A 22,087-nucleotide genomic window follows, 5' to 3' on the forward strand; every position below is an offset into this window, starting at 1 on the left:
TAGATTTTCTCTGAAGAACACAGTGTTGTGTTGGTAGTAAGACAACACAGACAGAGGTATTGTTTAGCAACTGTAAATTACTTTCAAATAAATTGGCGTTGCTTTGGTGTCATTATGAAAAATAAGTTAGTATTAAGATAATCTCTGAATAGTACACTGAAAAATGAGAAAAAGAACTGAGCAAAAAGTCAGAATCATTATAGATAATGATGGTGTGGATCTTGAAGACTGTGTATTTTTCAATCATCCACCCAAGACTAACTCCTTATACAAATTTCTTACTAGCTGATCTTTTAGCCTGTTTTTGACCATTTCCAGTAAACAACAACTCAGTTCTTCATTATATTGGCTCAAACTGTTTCTTCCTTCACATAGGGATAATTTTTCTAAGGCTCAATGAGATTTCTGTGGATGTGTTTCATTTCAGAAAGACTAGGGTGGAAGGTGGCCCCTTCCTGCCTAGTCTTTTACAGATGACTTGGATCATTTTTACATATTACATTTATTTTTAACTGTGGTAAATATCAAATAACATAAAATTTACCATCATAAGCATTTTTAAGCGTACAGTGTATCGTGTTAAGTATACTCACATTTTGTGCAACAGATCTCTAGAAATTTTTCCTCTTGCAAAACTGAAACACTATACTCATTGAACAACAATTCTCCATTTTCCCTTCCCTCTAGTCCTGGCAACCACCACTGTACTGCTTCTATGAATTTGACTACTTCAGATACCTCATATAAATGGAATCAGAAAGAATTTGTCTTTTTTTAAATGGCTTATTTCACTTAGCATATTGTCCTCATCCATGTTGTCGTATGTGACAGGATTTTCTTCTTTTTTAAGGCTGAACAGTTTTCCATCGTATGTATATACCACATTTTGTTAAGCCATTTATCCGTCGATAGATATTTGGGTTGTTTCCACCCCTTGGCTATTATGTGTAATGCTGCAAAGAAAATCGGTGTGCAAATACCTCTTCAAAATCCTGCTTTCAGTCTTTTGGGTATGCACCCCAAAGTGGAATTGCTGGATCATATGGTAATTTTATGTTTAATTTTTGAGGAACCTCCACACTGTTTTCCACAGTGGCTGCACCATTTTGTACCCCCACCAACAGTGCACAAGAGTTCCCATGTCTTCACATCCTCTCCAACGCTTGTTATTTTCTGAGTCTTTTTTTTTTCATATGGCCTTCCTGATTGGAGGAGGTGATATCATTATGGTTTTGATTTGCATTTCTCTAATGATTAGTGATGTTGAATTTTTCTATGTGTTTATTGGTCATTTGTATATCTTTTTTGGAGAAGTGTCTATTCACTTCTTTGGAGAAGTGTCTATTCAAGTCCTTTGTCCGTTTTTTATCAGGTTATTTTGTTGTTGTTGTTGAGTTGTAGGTGTTCTTTATATATTCTGGATATTAACTGCTTATCACATATTTGAAGGTTTGCAAATATTTTCTCCTATTTTGTGGGTTGCCTTTTCACTCTGTTAATTGTTCCCTTTGACGTGCAGATTTCTTGGATATGATACCAAAAGCACAGGCAACAAAAGCAAAAATAGACAAATGGGACTACAGATGACTTTTTCTTAAATAACGTCTGTCCAGTCATCAACTTGTGTGCACCATCTATCAGTCTCTCTCTCTTTTCTCTCTCTGTCACTCACACAAACACCCCCCCCCGCCATGGGCACACACATCCATGGTTACCATGGTTACGACATCCTCTAGCCTCTAAACAGTTAACTAATTTACAACTCTTTCTGTACTGCTATCATCTGAGAAATTGGAGTTGTCTGGGGCCAGCTTTGGAGGCCATTCCTAAAGAGTTGCCTGGTTCTGGTTATCTTTGCCTAATCTCTGGTGTCCATTCCATGCATCAAGAATCATTTTCTCTCATCCAGTGGCACAAAACTGCTTACCATTGTCTGAAATGCAACAACTAACACACATCTCCCTGCTTTGAGTACAAAATACTTTCTTATTTTACCAGTGTCGAGAAACATATTCATTTAATATAGAAATTCATGATGCAGTCAGAAAAAGAGCAAAGTGAATTTTGGTTCTTTTTAAACTTTTTCTGTTAGAGCATTGGCTGCAGCAGATTTTCATTAGGATTTAAATTAGCCTCTTTTGAAAAGCTCTCTTCTAAAATGAATTATCCCTCTTCTGATATTTACGTAAATTTATGAAACATACCAAAATATGTAACCTCAGCAACAAATGCTGTGTTCCAGTTGCTGAATCCTGATATTTAGCCATTTATTACCCTGTGGTGTGCCACGTAAAGGGACTCACCGGGATCTTCTCAGAACGGACCCTCCTCTATTCGCTTACCCACTCATGGAGCCCTTTCTCCTCCCTTTTCTTTTTTTTATAACTTTCTTATCTAGAAACTTTCTGTTAATTCCCTCCCATTCCTCACATTCATGGGGCCAAAGAGTACAAGCAGAAGTTTACATACAGTATGACTAGATATTTAAAATTCTAAATCACGCTAGCAAACTACTATATAAAATGGGTACATCTGGTCCTCATAATTTGTGAATTCTGTATTTTTTAATTTGCCTACTGTCTAAAATTTATTTGTAACTGGAAATCAGTGCTCTCAAGGGTTTCATGGTCGTTCGTGGACACCCACGGAGAAACAAAAAATTCAAGTTGCCCAAGATGCACACTCCCCCTGAGGGTGAACAAGGCGACACTCTGCCTTCTTGTTTTAGTCCTCGTACTGTAAATGAATGTCTTTTCAACAGTCTATTTAGGGTGACGTTTTTCACATTTTTGTGATTTTTCTTGGTGATTTCACCATTGATAATGGCCCCCAAGAGTAGTGCTGACGTGCTGCTGTGTCGTGTTTCGAAGCTCAAGGAGGCTATGATGTGCCTTAAATGTGTATTAAATAAACGTCTTTCAGGCATGAATTATGGTGCCATTGGCCATAAGTTCAATGTTAATGAATCAGCAATATATATTAATATATTAAATAAGGTGTCTTTAAACAGAAACACACGTAAAACAAGGTTATTTATTGATTGGTGGACAAAAACGTTGGGACCAGAGGCTCACAGGAACCTAACCATCTATTTCTCCAAGGGCTACAGTTCAGTATTTGCTAATTCGGTGTTCTAGGGGACCTGATAGAGGAAAACTACCACGAATAATGAGAACCGACTGTACCAGCCTTCTACCTTAACAAACACACATTCACAGTGACAAAATAAAAGATGCGCAAAGCTATAGGTTTTAGATGACTAAAAATTATCATCTAAAGAAATACCAAAGAAAATGGAATTAGTATTATCATAGATGTCTTGATGTCTTATAGATAGGTCAGTAATGTTTGGATAAGCAATAAAGACATGCATAACTTGTGCATTATTTATATGTATTCCATATTTTTCTTGCCTTCATTTCAGCAAAGACAAGAATAATGTTGTTGTAATAGAGATTTTCAAATAATTCGTTCTATGTCAGGAGTAAACCAAAGGATTAAAAATGTAATTGTGTGCAATGTATGCAAAATATCGATATATTTTTATCTAAAAGCAAATTGAAATAAATGTTTAAATTGAAAAATTAAAATTATTTTCATATATTTTATTTTTCTCCTAAAATATTTAAAATTCTCTATCAAAATTAAAAGAAAAAGAGAAGTTATGATTTATGAAACCTAAACATATAATAAAAATTATTTTAAAAGAAATTATGATTAATCAATATCAAATTTTTAAATAAAACTTCTTTTAAAAAATTAACCTTTTAAATTTATTAAGTATTTTTATAAGGACTATTCATAATTCTAATTTCCAATATCCATCTAGTTGCCAACATCGTGATAACATACAAGTTACATCTAGACGTATATATAAATTCAAAATGATGTGAATTATTTAACATAGCAAAATGTCTCTTAGACACTATGTACAACTGTTGAAAAGCCTTTGCTAATTCCTGAGTACCTCCAGAACCACAATAGGAAGAGAGGCAAGGAAACGGATGCTATGCTAGGCAATCCTGAGAGACAATGCCTTGTTGTGCAAGAACAGAAGAATGTGACATGTTCATTAATTTCTCTTTTCTCTCCCCCAAATTATTTCACCATTTAAACTCTCCCTATCTGAAGCAGCGTTCACCTCTGTTGACGGCAGGGATGCAACCCTCAAGTTTCCACAGCATTCAGATGCACTCACCTACTATTTCAAGGACAGAGGAGCATTTCCGAGGCGTGAACAGTGTCAGTCATGAAAACGGATATTTAGGATAATAGGTCCAGCTGTGGCAGATCTGAGCACTGAATGTGACTGAGTCCTATATCAAAGGCCCGACTGGTTAGTCCTAATGAATGGTAGAAGCAGCTGTCTTGAGGAGGAAAGTTGCTACAACCATCCCTGATCTAATTGGAGCACAGGGCACATGTGGTCATCAGCTGGACACAGCTGCGGGCCTGGCGCACTGCCTCTTAGGCACCCGTCTGGTTAGGCCACAGCCCTGATCTGAACTAACCTTTCCTCCTGGGTGAAGCTGAGTTTCCTGCTTTCAGCAGAGCAGGAGACACTTGCTGCCTTGAGTACAGAACCAGGTATATGGTGAAATGTTTACTGTCACCCAAATGATTCTTGGACGGCATCTAACCGTGGACTGATTTCTGCTCTGCTGACTGACCAAGATCTGTAGCCTCTTCCGAAATTCATCTGACTTAAAGCAACACTTTTCTTTTTTATAACCGACTTTATTCTTCCTTCCACTTTGGGCAACCAGTTCCTCTTTGTTTTCTAAATTTAGAAGATAAATTTAGAACTAGATGGCATGTGCTCTATCCTGGGGCTGATCATGTTAGTGACAACAATAAGGTCTAACACTTATCCAGTGCTTACTAAGTGCCAGGCATGGTTCCAAGCACCTTAAATGTATGAACTAATTTGCCTTCACAGCAAGCCCATGCAATGCGTGCAGTTTTACTGAAAAGCAAATTGAGGCACAGAGAAGTTAAATAACCTGCCAAAGTAAGGTTACACAGACTGACTCTAGTCCAAGTTCTTACCCAATTCACTATATGCTACTATGGGAGATGGAGAAATGGTGCTTTTTATGTGCCATGGGCATGCTTGGCTTATTTTATGGGAAAATGATTTTCTTGCACATGGGTTGAATATGATACATTCAAGAAAAAGCATTGTATATGTTCATTCATTGCTTTTCCTTCTGAGAAATTATGCTGTCATTGATTCCGTTAATACTAGAACTGCCTAATATCTGGCACCCCTTGTTAACACTTTTTCCCAAAGGGCCTCCTGTGCTCATATAGACAAGTGGACAGAGAAAAGAGAGAAGAGCTCCATGTAGCTCCAGGCAATCACTGCAAAGAGCCCACAGACCTCAGGGATGTGTTTGCAATGCCCCCAAGTGTCACAGCCCACAGAGCAGGAAAGAGTTAAATCATCCACCCCCCCTCCCCACCCCAAGGTCACCTTGAATGTCAGTGGAAAAGCTGGGCATGGAGCCCGGGCCACTGGCTCCTCTCACTGAGTTTCAGGAAGCAAACCCCACTCTGACATTTAATCAGTGAGACATTTTGTTTGTGTTTAAGCATTCCTTTGCAATATTTGCAACCCAAACACTATAGCAAGGAGTCAGTACTTGAGAAACTGGGAAGAAAATCTGACCCAAAGCCAAAATGCCAATCCGCGATGCAGAAAGAATATAGTTAAATCAAGCTAGATTCAATAAACGATGGCATAAGATATCATCTTTAAGTTTTCACTTCGTAATCACCAGTATTAACACAGGTTAAATAACATGATGATAGATGCCATCATCATAATACAACTCGATCTTCAGCCGGTGGCCCTCTTCTTTCAAATAGTATTCAATGCCACCAAGTTCTAGGACATTCTCCGAGAATTTGCTGCAATGGAATTTGGCCCGTACTCTAACAGGGTACCATCATACAACTTAGAAAGGTGAAGGAGTGCAATAGAAAGAGGACCTTCTATTACCAGGAGGGAGAACTGCATGGTCTATTTTCCAGAAGACTACTCGCTGGGCCAAGTGCAAAGCAAAAGAATCGTCATGAAGAATTGGCATTTTAGACCTGGAGCTGCATCAGCTTCTCTATGACTAAAGAAAGCTCTACATCCTACTTCTCCTGGGTGGAGAAACAGGTGGAAAAAACGTTTACAAATTTAAAACGCAGCTTAATTTTCCCTTGCTTCTATAGCTCCCCCATTGACACCTTGAAAGATGATCCCAACAATCCACTTTTCAAAAGAGCTTCTTCAGGGTGCTCTCACTGCTCAGCTCTGGCCGAGTCGTCCTCTTCGCCTTCACAGAAAGGGTGCCTCTTATGCGCCATCAAGACTGCGGGAAAATCCATGGAGATACCAGAAGCCTTCAGCTCCGGCTCGCTCTGGAGTCTTGCTGTTGCTTCCCTTCGCTTCCACACAGACCATCTGCTGGGCTCCTGACTCCTTGTATCCAGGGACTTTGCCTCGGCCCCTCAATCACTGTGATACAGGCCTTTGGACCCCCAGATATGCCTCCCTGGGTCTGTGAAAACTGCTTTTATCTCCCCAATTCCTGAAAGACTCCAGTGGACTTACTCATCTAATTTAGAGTGAATGCATCTTGTATATGTGCAATCCCAGACTGGGTCCTCCTGGTATGTCCTGTCCAATCACTTAACACAGTAACGTTAAGTAGGAACCACCCATACGAGGACATAACTGAACGCTCTGCAGCGGCCTCAGCAATCCTTTTTCAATGTGCGATGCCCATTCTATGCCAGATTTGTCTGCCTGATGCCACGTGCTCACCAATTGTGCCCCGTTAAATTGAAATTATGCTTTAGACTGTGCCCCCAGAACTCGTTTAGAGATTGTTTCAGTGGCCTTCTTTGCATCCTTCTAATTTGATCCTCTATGTACGCTCTGTTGAATGCGGAGCTCAGTCTGTTAAGTCTCCAGAAAAACATGATGTGTTTCTCACTAGGATTTTCTACTAACAACATAGCAGGACAATTTGCTGCTCAAATGTAGCAGAATTAGGTGATAGCTTTATGTTTAGTATCAGCCACGTGCCTCTCATTTCGTATTAAACAAAACACACAAATTGTTTGTTCTGGAAATCTCTCCATTCTTCCTTTCGTTCTTTCTTTCCTTCTCTCTCTCTTCTTCACTCCCTTCCTTCCTTCTTTCTGTCCTTTCTTTTTACAAATTGAATGAAACTCTGAGTCAGGCACTGAGAAAGCAGTCAGTTACAATACCAGGCAATGACTGCTAAGCTGGCAGTAAGCACATGGCTATATTTGAAAGACCTTGTCATACCTTTTAAGGTAAAAAATAAAAATGTTAATTTTGTAACAAAATAAAGCATAACTACCTATTGACATCATCATAAATAACTTATTATCTTAAATAATTTACATTCTCTGTCATGTACATCTATGAACTATGTTCACAGGCTGATTGAATTAAAAGTTGTTATATCACATGCCAATCTACTGCTAGGTAACAACTAAAAGTAATACACTCATGTACACATATCTCTATATACACGTGTGTGTATCCTAATATTTATATAATCATGTCCATAAGTCATATCTATCTGTGTACATGTGTGTGTGTTTACCTTAATATTTAGAAAGAAATCAAACTATCCCAACACACACACATATAGAGATGATTATAAACAGGTAAATATAGAATGTTCCTTTGAAGGTCACCACCACGGCCTTAGTAATCATTTAAATGATTCACTTGATAGTAATATACTATTTGTTAGATGGATCATGATTCCAAGAGCACATCCAAAGTGGACTTGTAAGTAATCAGACATTCTGAACGATTTTCTCAAGATCTTTTCACGGTACGTGGAGACATTTCCTGGATGACGGAATTTGAGTCTTGGTTTTCTGTGCTTGGAAGCAATATACTTTCTAGAAAAAGAATTTTTATATACAAATATAATTTATTTATGTTTGTGCGTGTGTGTGTGTGTGTGTGTTTCATGACTTTTGTTTTATTGTTGCTATTGTTTGTTTCGTTTTAAATAAAGTTCATTCATGAGGTGTACAAGTATATCCAAAATGAGATCTTGACTGGCCGGGATGACATTGTAACTTCAGCCAAACACAATTCTTCCATGTTTTAAACTCAGTTATTTATTTTTCTTCAGTGTACTTTCCCCTTTTTTGGACGTTAAGCTGCATCTCTGCTAATAATAGCAAATTGAAACTTTTCCCCATAAATACATTATTTTAAAAAAATGTAAACATCCAGCCAACATTGAAAATATTTAACCCTTCTCTCTGAAATATACTTAAAGCAATTTAAATAATTTTTTACTAATCCAGTAATTTTAAGATGTCATGTTGTCTAATTTTATGTTTTATAGAATAAATGGAGATAACCGTCTGAAAGTACTCTTCAAAGAGAAAAGGTAAAAAGAATTTGAAGAGAAATGTAGCACTTTTTGAAAAAGGTACTTATGGGAAATTTTTTAATGATATTTTATTTTTATCAGGGTAAAATATATATATATACATACTCAAAAAGTAATATGTTTTATAGTGAAAAACATCAGTCCCTAACTCTGCTCTTTCCCACACCGCCAGAGACAACACTTTTGACTTTTTCATTGTATCTCTGATATTTATGTTCATATTTCTAAATAACATACATTCTCTGAGGTTTCTCAATTTATCAATTTTAGACGTTATTTATTGACTTTCTATTATACGAAGTCAGGATTTAGCTCTCTTATGCCAACATCACCTTTTCCTCCTCTCTCCTCATCTTTCCAATAAAAATAAAATGTTTATTTAATCAATATTCAGCATTTATATTATTTTGATTATATAAATACTGTTAATTTCTGAGCTATGATTACATTTCCTTTCTCAGACAATTCTTTTTGTTTTTTTTAAAGGTGGTAGTAATTGACTCACTTTTTTATTGCTTAGTTTTCTGTGTACCCAATTCTTCACCTACGCTGCAACAGATTAAACCATTCGTTCATTCGTTCATTCGTCATTCATTCATTCAACAAATATATACTGAGTAACTGCTCTCTGTTGGGCACCATTTTGGGTGCTTCAAATTCATCAGTGTACAAAACAAACAAAAATCTCTGCTCTTTGACAGCTTACACTCTAGCGGGGAAAAGGTAGATAGTTCGAAGGAAACGTAGTGACTAAATAAGGTTCATAATGTTTTAGAATGTGGAATGTGCTCTGGGAAAAATTAGAGCAGGTTATGGGATGAGTGCAATCAATTCCATATTCAGTAGGAGTGGGGATGGAAGTGCTGAAGGAGGTTTTATAATTTTAAATAAACAGGTAAAGTAGGCCTCACTGAGGTTACATCTGAGTGAAGAATTGAAGAAAGTAAAAAGTGAGCCAGGCAAGGATGGGGGCCGAGGGGGGTGTTCCATGCAGAGGGAACAATTAGGACAACTCGGGCCCTGAGGAAGGGGCTACAAGCGACAGGACAGAGTGAACAAGGAAGAGTGTGATGCGAGAGCTCACAGGGGCTAGATTAGATTTCATTTTGTAGGTCTTTATGAGGACTTCAGTTTTTATGCTGATTTGGCTGAAATGATTTGTTTTACCTTCAGATAAAAGTCCTTTCATATGAAGGCAAAGATGATTTTACCTTTTATCTAACAGAGGACAGCTACTTCAGATAGGTCCAATAGTCGGATCCAATGGCTAGGTAATAATCATCTATACTACAAGTGACCACAGACCCAAAAGTTGTAGTTTATGCCACATATGAGGCAGTTAGCTGGGGTAGATGGAAAAAGCTGATTCATCCAGCCACGCGTAGCTTTTGGGCCTTAAGTAGGCAGTCTTGGTTATCACCTTTCTTGGCTGTACCGTCTTCAGTCACAATATCACATCCATCATCTCTCTCATCTTGCTGGGCAAGGCAGTCCCAGATATACACACAGTTACTTCCCCTCAGCACAGACCCTGAACTTCACTCTTCTTAATGGAAGCTACATGTGTACCATCAAACTCAGATGACGTTCCTTAAGGTACAAAACTGAAGAAATCTATTTCATACCGTTCTCTAGAACAAAATAAAAGCTATCTCTCTGGTGAGGTCAGCATTGTTCCATCTCCCTTTGCTTTAATTAGTGCCACCAGACATATTAAAAGCTGTTTGTACAGGACACAGGGTCAGTGTTACAGGAATAAAGTAGCTCTACGAGACCAACATGAAGGCATAGCAGCAAAGAATTAGCCTCCTGGCTTTTCAGTGTTTCTGTTAATCCAACAAGGAATCTTTGCAGGATATTATCAGAAAAATGCCAAGACTTCATACAATGCTACCTTTATACCTGTCACTACGGTTAAGCCCTGTAATCCTATGACTGCTAAGGACTTGTAGCTCATTGTCTCCAGCTTTCAGAAGACCAGTATAAGTTGGTTTTGCAACAGTAAGTATACGACAAGATGTGTTTGAACTGGTGGCAGCATCTTCGGAATAGGAATCAGCAGGCCTGTGCCCCTGTTCTTGCCCTGCTAAGAAACGGAACGCATCTTTTCCCCAAGAGAGTGGGGTTGACCACCCTCCCTCCAAGCCCACAAAAATATAGTCCAATCATTTGCCCTGGATACTCCAAGCTCCTACCCACACACTCTCAGGGCAAGCTTTAGGCTTTAAGATATCAAAACAGTTAGCTCTTAAATGTACCTGAGAGAGAGGTTACTTGTAAGGTGATTCTCAGAAAGGACATATTTGGAAACCAGAGCAAAATGGCGATTAATATCCAAGAGACTGTCTCCAACCCTTCTCTAGGTAACGTTGGCGTAAGGCAGACTGGTCTTGGCCCCTGTCCAAGGGACTCATTCCTGTGAATCCTGGGAAAGACCTTGTCATAACAAAGTTATCATATAGCAGAGACCCCGCTATCGAGGGTGAATTCAAGGCTTCTTTTACAGAAGAAAAGAGTTTAGGGAAATTTGCAAATCCTAAAATGTCTCAAAAAGGAGTGTACCCAGCAAAAAATATTTTGCAGTCCTTGCATTTTAGAAATAATGTGATTCTCAAAAGCAACCCATAATAGAATTCACTGAACAAGAGTTGCCCGGCTCCCCGGGGCTTAGCCTGATTGGGCAGAAGAATGTAACTCAGGAATCCCACTTTGCAATTCAGCGGAAAATTGCAGACGTATGTCCTAAGAAATGAAGGAAGGACATGAGGAAACGCTCTGGTTCTCTTTTGTCCTTCCTAAACAGTTTAGATATTTGGAGGTTTAGCGCAGCCTGATTCCATCAACAGCAGTCTAGGAAGGTTTGCCCCACCAGTCAAGAAAGCTGTTTACCTCCATGTCTCTAACCAGTTTCAGTGGGTTTCACGTTAAATGTTTGATTGGATTACTAATTTTAAAACTGGCCACTTCAGAATCACCCAGAGCTTTCATTTCCTATCTAAGAGCCCAAAAATCGTCATGATTACCCCTGAACTGCGGCGGCAGGCTGTGTCAGAGAATTTTGAGAATGTTTTTTCTCTGAACACAGGCGGCTCAGAAAGCAGAACACCTGCAAATAGGTTAATGAGCCTCAGAATTGCTGGAGTTGTCAAGACCAACTGTTGAGAGTTCCCGTGGAGTTAAGCAGGATGTGAATCCGGCTCTGAGTAAATATCATTACCCCGGCTTTCTGACTTCCTGCTCTCGGGTTTTGCAACGCGCGTGGGTTTTTCCCCTTCAGCTCAACCGTTTGGTAGCAGTTGCGTTGGGGGTGGCTGGAAGAATTCTTTAAAATGGCTTTCTTGGTGAACAGAGGCCCCGGCATTTATTCCTGGAGCTATGTGAGGGGTAGAACACTTTTTAGAATATTCATCGCATTTTATTCGTGTCTATGAACCAGGAAAGCAAGCAATCGGCTTATATTCTCAGAAGAACTGTGACTGGACACTTAGAGTGTCTCATTTTGGTGTTTAATAGCCATGAGACACAATGAAGAAGAAAACCAGCAATGACATCCGAAATGCCAGTCTTCTTAGATCCAAACCTTCAAGTATTTACTATTTGATGACCTGTATGAAGAACCTTTTTAGGGGCTGGACTGGTGGCACCTCAGTTAAGTGCACACATTCCACTTTGACCAGCTGGGGTCCACCGGTTCAGATCCCGGGTGGGTGCAGACATGGCACTGCTCATCAAGCCATGCTGTGGCAGGCATCCCACATATAAAGTAGAAGAAGATGGGCACGGATGTGAGCTCAGGGCTAATCTTCTTCAGCAAAAAGAGGAGGATTGGCAGATGTTAGCTCAGGGCTGATCTTCCTCAAAAAAAAAAAAGAAAACATTTTTAGCATATTTTTAGTGTGTCAGTGTAAATGTGAGCCTTGGGTTGAAGTGTATCATAAAAACAGAAAGTACACATATCATAAGCATACAGCACAATACATCCTCACAAAGTGACCATACACCCGTGTAACCATAATTCAGATCGAGAAACGAGACACTCTCAGCACGCAGAAGGCCCTCCTGGGCCCTCTCCCAGTCCAGCCCCGCAGGACTCACCACTACCCTGGCTTCCGACACCTGGGATTCTTTTCACTTGTTTTGAACTCTGTACAAATGGAATCAGACAGCACGGATTCTTTTGTATCTGGCTTTTTTCAAGTATGCAGAGATTTTACGAATATGTCCTTATTACAAACCTTTCACGTCACGGTCCCATTGGCTAGGAAATCATTAATCTGTTCTAGAGCAACAGTTTGCTCTCCTCAAAATGTGTCAGGTAAAGACATTCACACCGGAAATAAGTGTATCCACGGCTGGGTTATATGCTTCAGCCTGCCAATGAGCACATCCCATTTCTAACAGAGAGAGAAAGGAACTTCCTCTGGGCCTTTTTAGAGGAAGATAATATGAGCTTTGCTATGCAGCCGCAACAAAACATTAAAGGATGATGGGAGACCAGGCTGAGGAATTCTGCTCTCTGAACTGAAGCATAAAACTAGCGACACGCACAAGAAAATGAGATTTGTCAGTTGAATGTTGATGGACCAGAATGGAAAGTGAGAGCATGATGTATAATTGCAGATATTTCTGTTTCCTCCCACTTTATAGTGATGGGTTCCCAATCAACAGGCCACGGCAGGTGATATCTTACTTCCCGCAGTTCGTAAGTTCGTAGCTGGCTTTTTTTTTTTAGACAAATGACTTCCTTGGCCTCTGGTCAAGGAAAGGACAAGCATAATAATAATAAAGTCATCTTTCATGCCTGCGCTGTATTAAAACAGTACAACTTTGTCACTAATGATGAAGCAAGGCAAGAATTTAGAACACAGTCACAACGGCAAGTCATAAAATAATTACATGTTGTTGCTGTGTGCAAGAATATTTAGGAGCCAATTTTACAGCAAGTAACTTATATGGGATTATCCCATCATATGTGTGTGAACCATATATGCAATCGCAGATTTGTTTGACCAGGCGTCAAGCCTCACAACTGGATTCCAAGCGAATCAAGCACTTGTTTGGAAAAAAAGCAATCAATTTCGGATTATTTCAACAAGAGCCAAAGAGTTTCTTTCTGAGTTTCCTGCCAGCAAAAGGCAGGGGATTTATGCCACTCATTTTTGTGCAAGCCACATTTCTCTAATATGGCGGATCGCTCCCAGTCTAAACATTTTCTTTGAAAATGTGAAACCCTGCAATTAAACCTCCCTTCCCTGGAACGGGGAAGTTCACTGAGCTGAGAAACCAAATGCATCCCCCATGGAGAAGACTGCGATTGGAAGGAGGAGGTGTTGTCTGGGGGGAAGACCCACTGATGGGATGAAAACAGGAGGATGTTGGAGAGGAAAATGCATGTGCTCCTGTGGGGACCTTCTGTGTTCAAACATACACTCAGGGCTGATTGTGTGGGTGTGTTCGCCCCTGTGACACGGAAATACTGCTAATACTCAAAATATTTTTTTATGGCAAAGATCACATTTAAATGAAATAAGCTTTGCTATTGACAGTATCCCTTCAAGTCATGTTTTGCCTTTTGAAGAAAAGAAAAAACTTTACTAAAGAAAACAAGAGGTTTATTAATGAAATGATTCACTGCATTGAAAAATGGTGTCTAATATTTTGCAAATGTGATTTTTCCTTTCTAGAGAATCTCATTTCCTTAGCATTTACCCATGGTGGTGTTTCACAGAGGGTCACTTTGGAACAGGTCCAGAAATACATTTCTTTCCCCTGACCACTGTGTTGGATATACTGGGCTGGATGCTTGGGGTGAGGGTCTGATCACCAGAACGTAATTAGTCTCATGAAGATTATACATTTGGGAATAGGGGTGTGGGGGTCAGGGGTGGGCACCTGTTTAGGTTGCCTTCCTAAAATATTTCTTCATTATCTTGCCATACGGCCCTAAATCCCCCAAAATCGAGTAATTTAAGGCAAGCTACCTCCAGAATGCCCCACTGTTAAAATATGTTCATTTTTCTCCCAATAGACATTTATCAGACCTAAAAGCTGCCAGGTATGTATAGTGCCAGGTGTAGGGAAAAGGGAGAGAATGCAGCGATTGGGTAAGTCACATTCCCTAGCCTCTGGGATTTCTTTTTAGCAGGGAATTGATATGATTTTGTGTTTTAGAACAAACACCCTAACGGCAACTTAGAGGCTAACTGGTGAAACATGGAAAAGATGTAGAAAGCTATCATAAGTAATCACCCAGGCTTGTGAGGATGAAAGCCTGACCTCACTGGAATGGAGGGTAAGGATTTGTGAACTGCTACAGCCTGTGCTGTTCAATATGGCAGCCACTAGCCACTGTGGCTACTTAAATTAATTTTCATTAAATAACTTAAAAACTTTAAATAACATTAAAAATTCCATAGTCACACTAGCCATATATGAAGTATTCAATAGCCACACTTAGCTGGTGGCGACGTTATTGGACAGTGAAGATATAGAATGTATCTACACTTATGGAAAGTTGTATTGGGCAGTGCTATGTAAGCCTTTGTTCTTCTAAAAGTTCATGATTAACTGTGAAGTGTGATGACATGAGAATTTGTAATGTCGCTGGGACATGAATTGAACCATACTGCGGGTTGATATATGAGAGACAGTTACCCGGATATTGATGAGCCACAATGCCCCTACGGCCTCCCCTCCGGAATTTCCATATCACTGATACTTGGTGATTATCAAATTGTCCTGCATAACACTTGTATTCACATACATAATTTTGTGTATTATGTAGTATTACTTATTCTATATCTATAGATCATCTATAGATCATAGATCTAGATCTACATATATAAAACACTGATGACTGTACTAGCTTGAATCCTCCAAATAGTATACATTAAGGTGAGATTAGCTGCACACAAGGAAAATGCCTATAAAGAAGAAATGCGGAGAGAACCAGAGTAGGCAAGCAGAGCCTTCAGACCACAAGGCAAGTATGACATTTGTGGAGGAGGGGGCAAGGAAGGCAGATTGAGTAGGATAAGTCTTGGAATGCAGCAAAGTTCCTAGAAAGATTCAGTCAGATTGATGGGGAGTCTTTGACTCAACCTCCCCAGTCAGAGGAGTCCCAAGTTTCTTAGGAACGGGCCTGCATTAGTATCCCCACTGAGCTCAGTCATTGGCTGGGACCAGGCCACAGGAAGCATGGCCTTGTGTGAATGTGGTGGCAGATCCAGAGGGTGACAGCTGGGACCCTCAGACATTAGGCTCTCCACTGCCGGAGACCTCAGCGGCACCTTTTTCTGACTTCCACAATACGATATTTTGTATTATTAGTGTTTCATATATATGTAATAAATAATAATCTGTATGAGATCTATTTTATAGTATGCTGTATTTATAATTATTATGTATTCAGGAATTGGGGAATTCTTACATGAGAACCTGACACTCATGAAAATCAAAGATTTCCTGTAACTAGGTGGTAATATTGAAAGGACTTGATGGGGGTACTTCCACTTACAGAAAGATGGAGTAGACATAGTTTTCCCAATTCCTCCTACTAAAAATCTGGACACTATACATGAAACAGACATAAGAAGACTCTAAAAGATAGAGAGAAAAAGGCAGACCAGTTAGGAATCTCAGGATTCATTCTAAGTTCCCTAGATTTTCTTTTTACCCCATATATTCTAAATTGGGTGCTAGAGAAGTCAAAAACCCAGAATGGTCAACAAACACAGATGTTTAAAAGCCCAAACAAAGGTCTGATCTCTTGAGCCAAAGGACTAGAAAAGGGGCAGTCCAACAAGAGAGAAAACTTTTAGAGAAAAAAACGGTCTATATAACCAAAGACCACAGGGCAGAAAAAACTATGGCCACACCTACATCCACACCAGCAAAGGCTTAGTTGACAACCTGGGCTTTCACCTTTGTCAAGCTGTAATGAAATGCCCCAACCTCCCTGCAAGGGTGGTGGCAGAGAAGATTGAGTAGGGAGACAAGACTTTCATTGCCAATGGGTAGTAAGGAATACCTCCCTTGGGGTGTCAGTGTAGACCATGTGGGGAGCCCAGACTTCCACCCCCATCCTGTAGTAAGAAGGCACTCCTCCTTCTTCTTGATGGGGTGGTGCCAGAGTTGCTTAGTGGAGTGTGAGGACATTCACCACCACCCACTGGTAATGAGAACCATGCTTTCAGTGGAGATCGAGTGGGGAGCAGTAATGAAGCACTCCTACCCACCGCCCACAAGCCAGTAACCAAAAGGTATGTGTGGAGGCCTGGAGGGAAGGCAGAACTCCTATCAACCCAGCAATAATAAGGAGTCCCCTTCCTTGGGTGTCAACAGAGGTTGAGTAGAGAACCTGGACTTCTACCCCCACCTGCAGTAACAAGGGCCACATCTCTTCCTCTCCCAAAGTGGTGCAAGAAACATCCAGGTAAAAGGTTTAAATATGATCTAAAATCTCATAATACTCAAAATGTCCAGTTTCAATCTAAAATCACTCATCATACCAAGAACCAGGAAAATCTCATACTGAATAACAAAATCCAATTAACAGATGCCAACACTGAGATGACAGAGATGTTAGAATTATTTGACAAAATTTTTAAGTAGCCACAATAAAAATTCTTCAGTAAATGAAAAAAATAGAGTCTCAGCAAGGAAATAGAAAATCTCAGCAAAGCAGGACATATAAAGTAGAACCAAATGGGAATTTTAGAATTGAAACTACAGTAACTGAAATTAAATAATCAATGAATGGGCTTGACAGAAGAATGGAGAACATAAGAAAGAATTGGTAAACTTGAAGACAGAAAAGAAATTACCCAATCTTAACAACGCAATGAAAATAGACTGAGAAAAAATGAACAAAGGCTCAGGATCTGTGGAACTATTACAGGAGATCTAACATTTGTGTCACTGAAGTCCTGGAAAGACAGGAGAAAGATGGCGGGGCTGAAAAAATACTCAAAGAAATAGTGGCTGAAAACTTTCAAACTTTGGCAAAAGACATAAACCTACAAATTACAGAAGCTGAGTGAAACCTAAACAAGACAATCCAAAGAAATCCAAACAAAGATGTATAGTCAAACTTCTGAAAACTAAAGATGAAGAAAAAAATGCTAAAAGTAGCAAGAGAGAGATGACTCCTCACCTAGAGAGAAAGAGCAATTTGAATGATAGAGAAGTTCTCATCATAAACCCAGGAAGCCAGAAGGAGTTGGCACATTTTTCAAGTGCTGAAAGTAAAGAATTGTCAAGCCAGAATCCTATCTCCAGTAAAAATATCTTTAAGGAATAAAGGATAAATTAAGACATTCTTAGTTAAATAAAAACAGAGTTGAAGAAAAACTCAATTGAAGAAAAATGAGATTTCGTTGCCAGCAGATCTAGTCTAAAAAAACGGCTAAAAGAAACTCTGAATGGAGAGCAAACAATAAAAGAAGCAATCATGGAACGTCAGGAAGAAAGAAAGAACACAGTGAGCAAAAATACAAATGCACTAGACTTTTCTCCTCTTAAGTCCTTTAAATCATGTTTCAGAATTGAAACAAAAGTTATTTTTCTTTTGACACTGTTTCATGCGGCTTTAAATGCATGTAGAGGAAATATTTAAGACAATTATATTACAAATGGGGGACGATAAAGGGACATAAAGGAAAGTCAGGTTTCTATGCTTCACTTAAACTGGTAAAATGGTGATGCCCGTAAACTATGATAAATTATGTGTATATAATGGCATACCTTGACCAAGCACTAAAAAATCTTTGCAAAGAGATACACTCACAAACACCATAAATAAATAAAAGTGATTTCTAAAAAATGTTCACGTAACCCATAGAGAACCAGGAAAAAGTAATAAAAAACGGAGAAAACAAGCAGAAAACAAAACTTAAAATAGCAGACTGAAGCCCTAACAAGTCAATAATGACATTAAATGTAAATAGTCTAAATATACCAATTAAAAAACAGAGATTGGCAGAATGGATCAAGAGAGTCTCTTCAAATGTACTAAGTTATGTTGAAAGTAAAAGGATAGAACAATATGTATATATCAGGCAAACATTAATCAGAAAAATAAAGCAGGAGTGGCTATATTAATGTCAGATAAAGTATGCAGAGCAAAGAAAATTACCAGAGAGAGAAAGGGACACTTCTGATAAAAGTTTCAACCCACCAAGAAGATATAATAATCCTAAAGGTGTACACACCAAACAACAGAGCGGCAAAATACGTAAAGCAAAAAAGGATAGAACGGAAAGGAGACAGAAACAAATCTACATTTATAGGTGGAAGTTTCAGCAACTCTATCTCTACAATTAACAGTACAACTGAGCAGAAAATCAGCAAGGATATTGAAAAGCTCAACAATACCATCAACCAACAGAATCTAACTGATCTTTACAGAACACTCCACCTAACAGCCAAATACACTTTCCAAGTGTCCATGAAGCATAGACCAAGACAGACAACATCCTGAGCCATAAAACAAACCTCAACAAATTTAAAATAATTGAAAAGTGCGTAAGACCTAAATCAAGGCCCAATGCTATGGGCTGCCTTGACATCTGGTGAAATTGAGAAGGCCTCATCTGGCCTAACCACAAGTTCCCCTCCTCACTCTGCTCTTGTGGATCCCCTCGCCAAAGGTCCCCTAACCAAAGACCTGTCCTTATCAAGGGGAACAGCTGCAGTTCCCCCATTTCCCTGAGTCGTGGGTTTCAGTTCCCTGCCAGCTGTAGAATTATTCAAAGAAACCAATCACATCCTCCTATGGGAACCAGGGGGCACCCCGTCCTCTTGGTACTACAAAGTCTGCCTCCCACAGCCCCTGCTTGTTCATTCTGTTCCTGGGTGCAACCCCCTGGGGCCCTGTAGGGTGTTCAGTGTCCTCCTCCCTCAGTCTGTGAGTATATGGGATAGTAAACTGCTGTCAATCTCATCTGCCCAGCGTCAAGCGTCATGAGTTCAGCTGTCTGCTTAACCCTAGGGCAAGAATCTCTCCCTCACCAGTGGGGTGAATAGGAGGCACTTAAAACATGAAATCAGTGTGTTCTCCAGCAACAAGGGAATTAACCAAAATTCAATAACAGAAAGATAACAGAAAAATCCAAGACCCAGAAGCTAAACAATACACTTCTAAATAATCCACGAGTGAAAGAGGCAATTTCAAGAGAAATAAAAAAAACTGGATGAGTGATCAAAGGTGAGAGATAATTCAAGGGAGGAAGGAGTTGAGGATGATTTAAAGTTTAAATGATGAGGGGCCGGCCCGGTGGCGCAGCGATTAAGTTCGCACGTTCCGCTTCTCGGCGGCCCGGGGTTCGCTGGTTCGGATCCCGGGTGCGGACATGGCACTGCTTGGCAGCCATGCTGTGGTAGGCGACCCACGTATAAACTAGAGGAAGATGGGCACGGATGTTAGCTCAGAGCCAGGCTTCCTCAGCAAAAAGAGGAGGACTGGCAGTAGTTAGCTGAGGGCTAATCTTCCTTCAAAAAATAAATAAATAAAGTTTAAATGATGAGAGACAGGAGGCAAGCTAGCCATCATAGATCACCTTAAGAGACATTAGGTAATTAATCACCTGGGAAAGCAGACGCAGGTACAGAGTGCTGAGAGCAAAGGTTGATAGGTGGGAGATGGAAAGAGAAAGCTGAGCGAACCTAGGAGAGCGCTGACCAGAAACAGAAGACCCCGCCCGGTGAATCACCTTCGCAGGATACAGCCAGCGGAATCATAGACGAAGGTGGGAAAGGACTGAGGTTGATGGCGTGACACCGCAGACTTCCTTCCTTCCCTCTCATGCCTGGTCTTGTGTTTAGCCTTTTTAGTGGGAATGCTGGCAAGGAACGTGGAACTTTGACGTGCGATAGTAACGTGATGAAAATTTTCTGCCAATTGCTCTGCTCTGAGCAACCGGAAGGTATTTTTATGAACTTTTCTTTACCTTTGTCTTCATCTGCTCAGATTTTGCAGATATCTCAGAGATCATTTTACAATTATAACTACAAAGATACAGGAGGGAGACTTTTTAAAAAAATAGGTTAATAAGCAATTTTTATTATTGTAGAGTTTATTACTTCACCCAATTTATCCAACTTGACTTTCTGTACTGCCATCAAGCAATTCTGCGTCCATGAGTAAGCCAAGATGGTTTTATCTCTAAATTTCTGAAAGTTGATTAGTTTGATTCCTTGACAAGGTTGCAATGACTGACATTTAAAAGTCAGTGTAGTGTAATTGAAACAGCATGCATTATATGTAGCACATATTACAGAATACACATATAACTATATGTACGATTATCTATATTTAATATATGCAAATGTATACATCTAGAAAAATGTGCAACTACATATGCATGTTTTTTAACTGAAAGGATGATTTTGAGAACGTTGCTAATCCATCTCTGGGTTGTGACCCACATGCGCAGACTAAAGGGGGAAAGAGTTTCAGCCTCCAGTTATTACACACACAGCAACCAAATCAATCAGTGCAGGAATGCCCATGGGCAGCACGCACACACTTACGCAAACACGCATAATCCACCTTCAGTTGGCTTAAAAACACTTTCATCTGCAAAAAAAATTCTAAAACTTTCTGCAAAGTCATGATGGACCAGTTACGAAATCATAGTGTTCCTTACTCAACATCACACACCATGACTAAATTGTGATCCATGTGCTTTGGCGTAACGGAGGAAGGTTCACATTCTTAAGGAGGATTTTTTGTGACTAACCTTTCTATTTCCCTGCCAGTGTCATTCTAGAAAAAGGCAAAATAGTTTCAACCACTCTCCTACGATTGTTCGAAGGTCCGATTACGGTAAAGAGCATGAAAAATTATTGCAGAAAAAAATCACTCTCCATTAATTCTCCATTTCTGTTTCCTTTTGTCGCCTTTATGACATATACAAAACAATTTAACACAAAATCACAGCTAAAAACTCTATGTTGCAGAAAGGAGAGTATGTCAATGTGGTCAATAAGTAAATATTATACTTATACATAGGCACACATAATCTCGATCACAGCATTTTTCATATTTAATAAGCATTTTGAAGACTACTAGTTATTCCTAAATATTTAGGAAGGGTTTTAGTGCCTTAAAAGAAGGAAGTGAGAGAGTGAAGGAGTGTAAAGCTTGTACAAACTTACCATATTAAAATACTGATGATATAACAATTCCTAAAAAGTGGGAAGTAAAATTGCACAAACATAAAAGAATTGTGAGATCACAGCTCACGATCTAAGCAAAACGAATTCCTATGCAAATGGAAGCATAACATAGCAAAAAGACTAGACGAAAATGGTATTTGTTAGAGGTCGAAATACAAGTGAATATTTTTCTGTCGTTTACTCTTTTGTCATTTCCAAGTTTTCTGCAATGTGTTTATTTTACGTCTGTCTAATAAGAATAAGATTAGCTTTTTATAGACCAAAATAAAATTGGTCCTGAAATCTAAAATTTTTAAGGTAAACAATATTTTCTGTTTACATTTTAACTGGATATAGTTTCTTCTAGGAGAGCTGTTGAACCTTTAAGGAAAGAATTTCTGCTGTAAGCCGATGTTTTTATACTGTGAGTTCTGTAACATTGGCAGTTTTATATTTGATCCTGTGATAGAGCTGGTTGCTAA

General features: G+C 39.3%; 1 long non-coding RNA gene across 1 annotated transcript in view; it reads right to left on the reverse strand.

Annotated features, from left to right (window-relative positions):
• LOC138919355 (uncharacterized) overlaps positions 1 to 4,345 on the reverse strand; it is a 30,537-nt gene extending 26,192 nt beyond the window's left edge. Inside the window, exon 1 of the long non-coding RNA XR_011429508.1 lies at positions 4,199 to 4,345. This is a non-coding gene — a long non-coding RNA (uncharacterized lncRNA). The remainder of the gene's footprint in view (positions 1 to 4,198) is intronic.
• Positions 4,346 to 22,087: the final 17,742 nt, after the last annotated feature.

Source organism: Equus caballus, chromosome 20, assembly GCF_041296265.1.
Source record: "Equus caballus isolate H_3958 breed thoroughbred chromosome 20, TB-T2T, whole genome shotgun sequence".
In the NCBI taxonomy this organism is placed as follows: domain Eukaryota; kingdom Metazoa; phylum Chordata; class Mammalia; order Perissodactyla; family Equidae; genus Equus; species Equus caballus.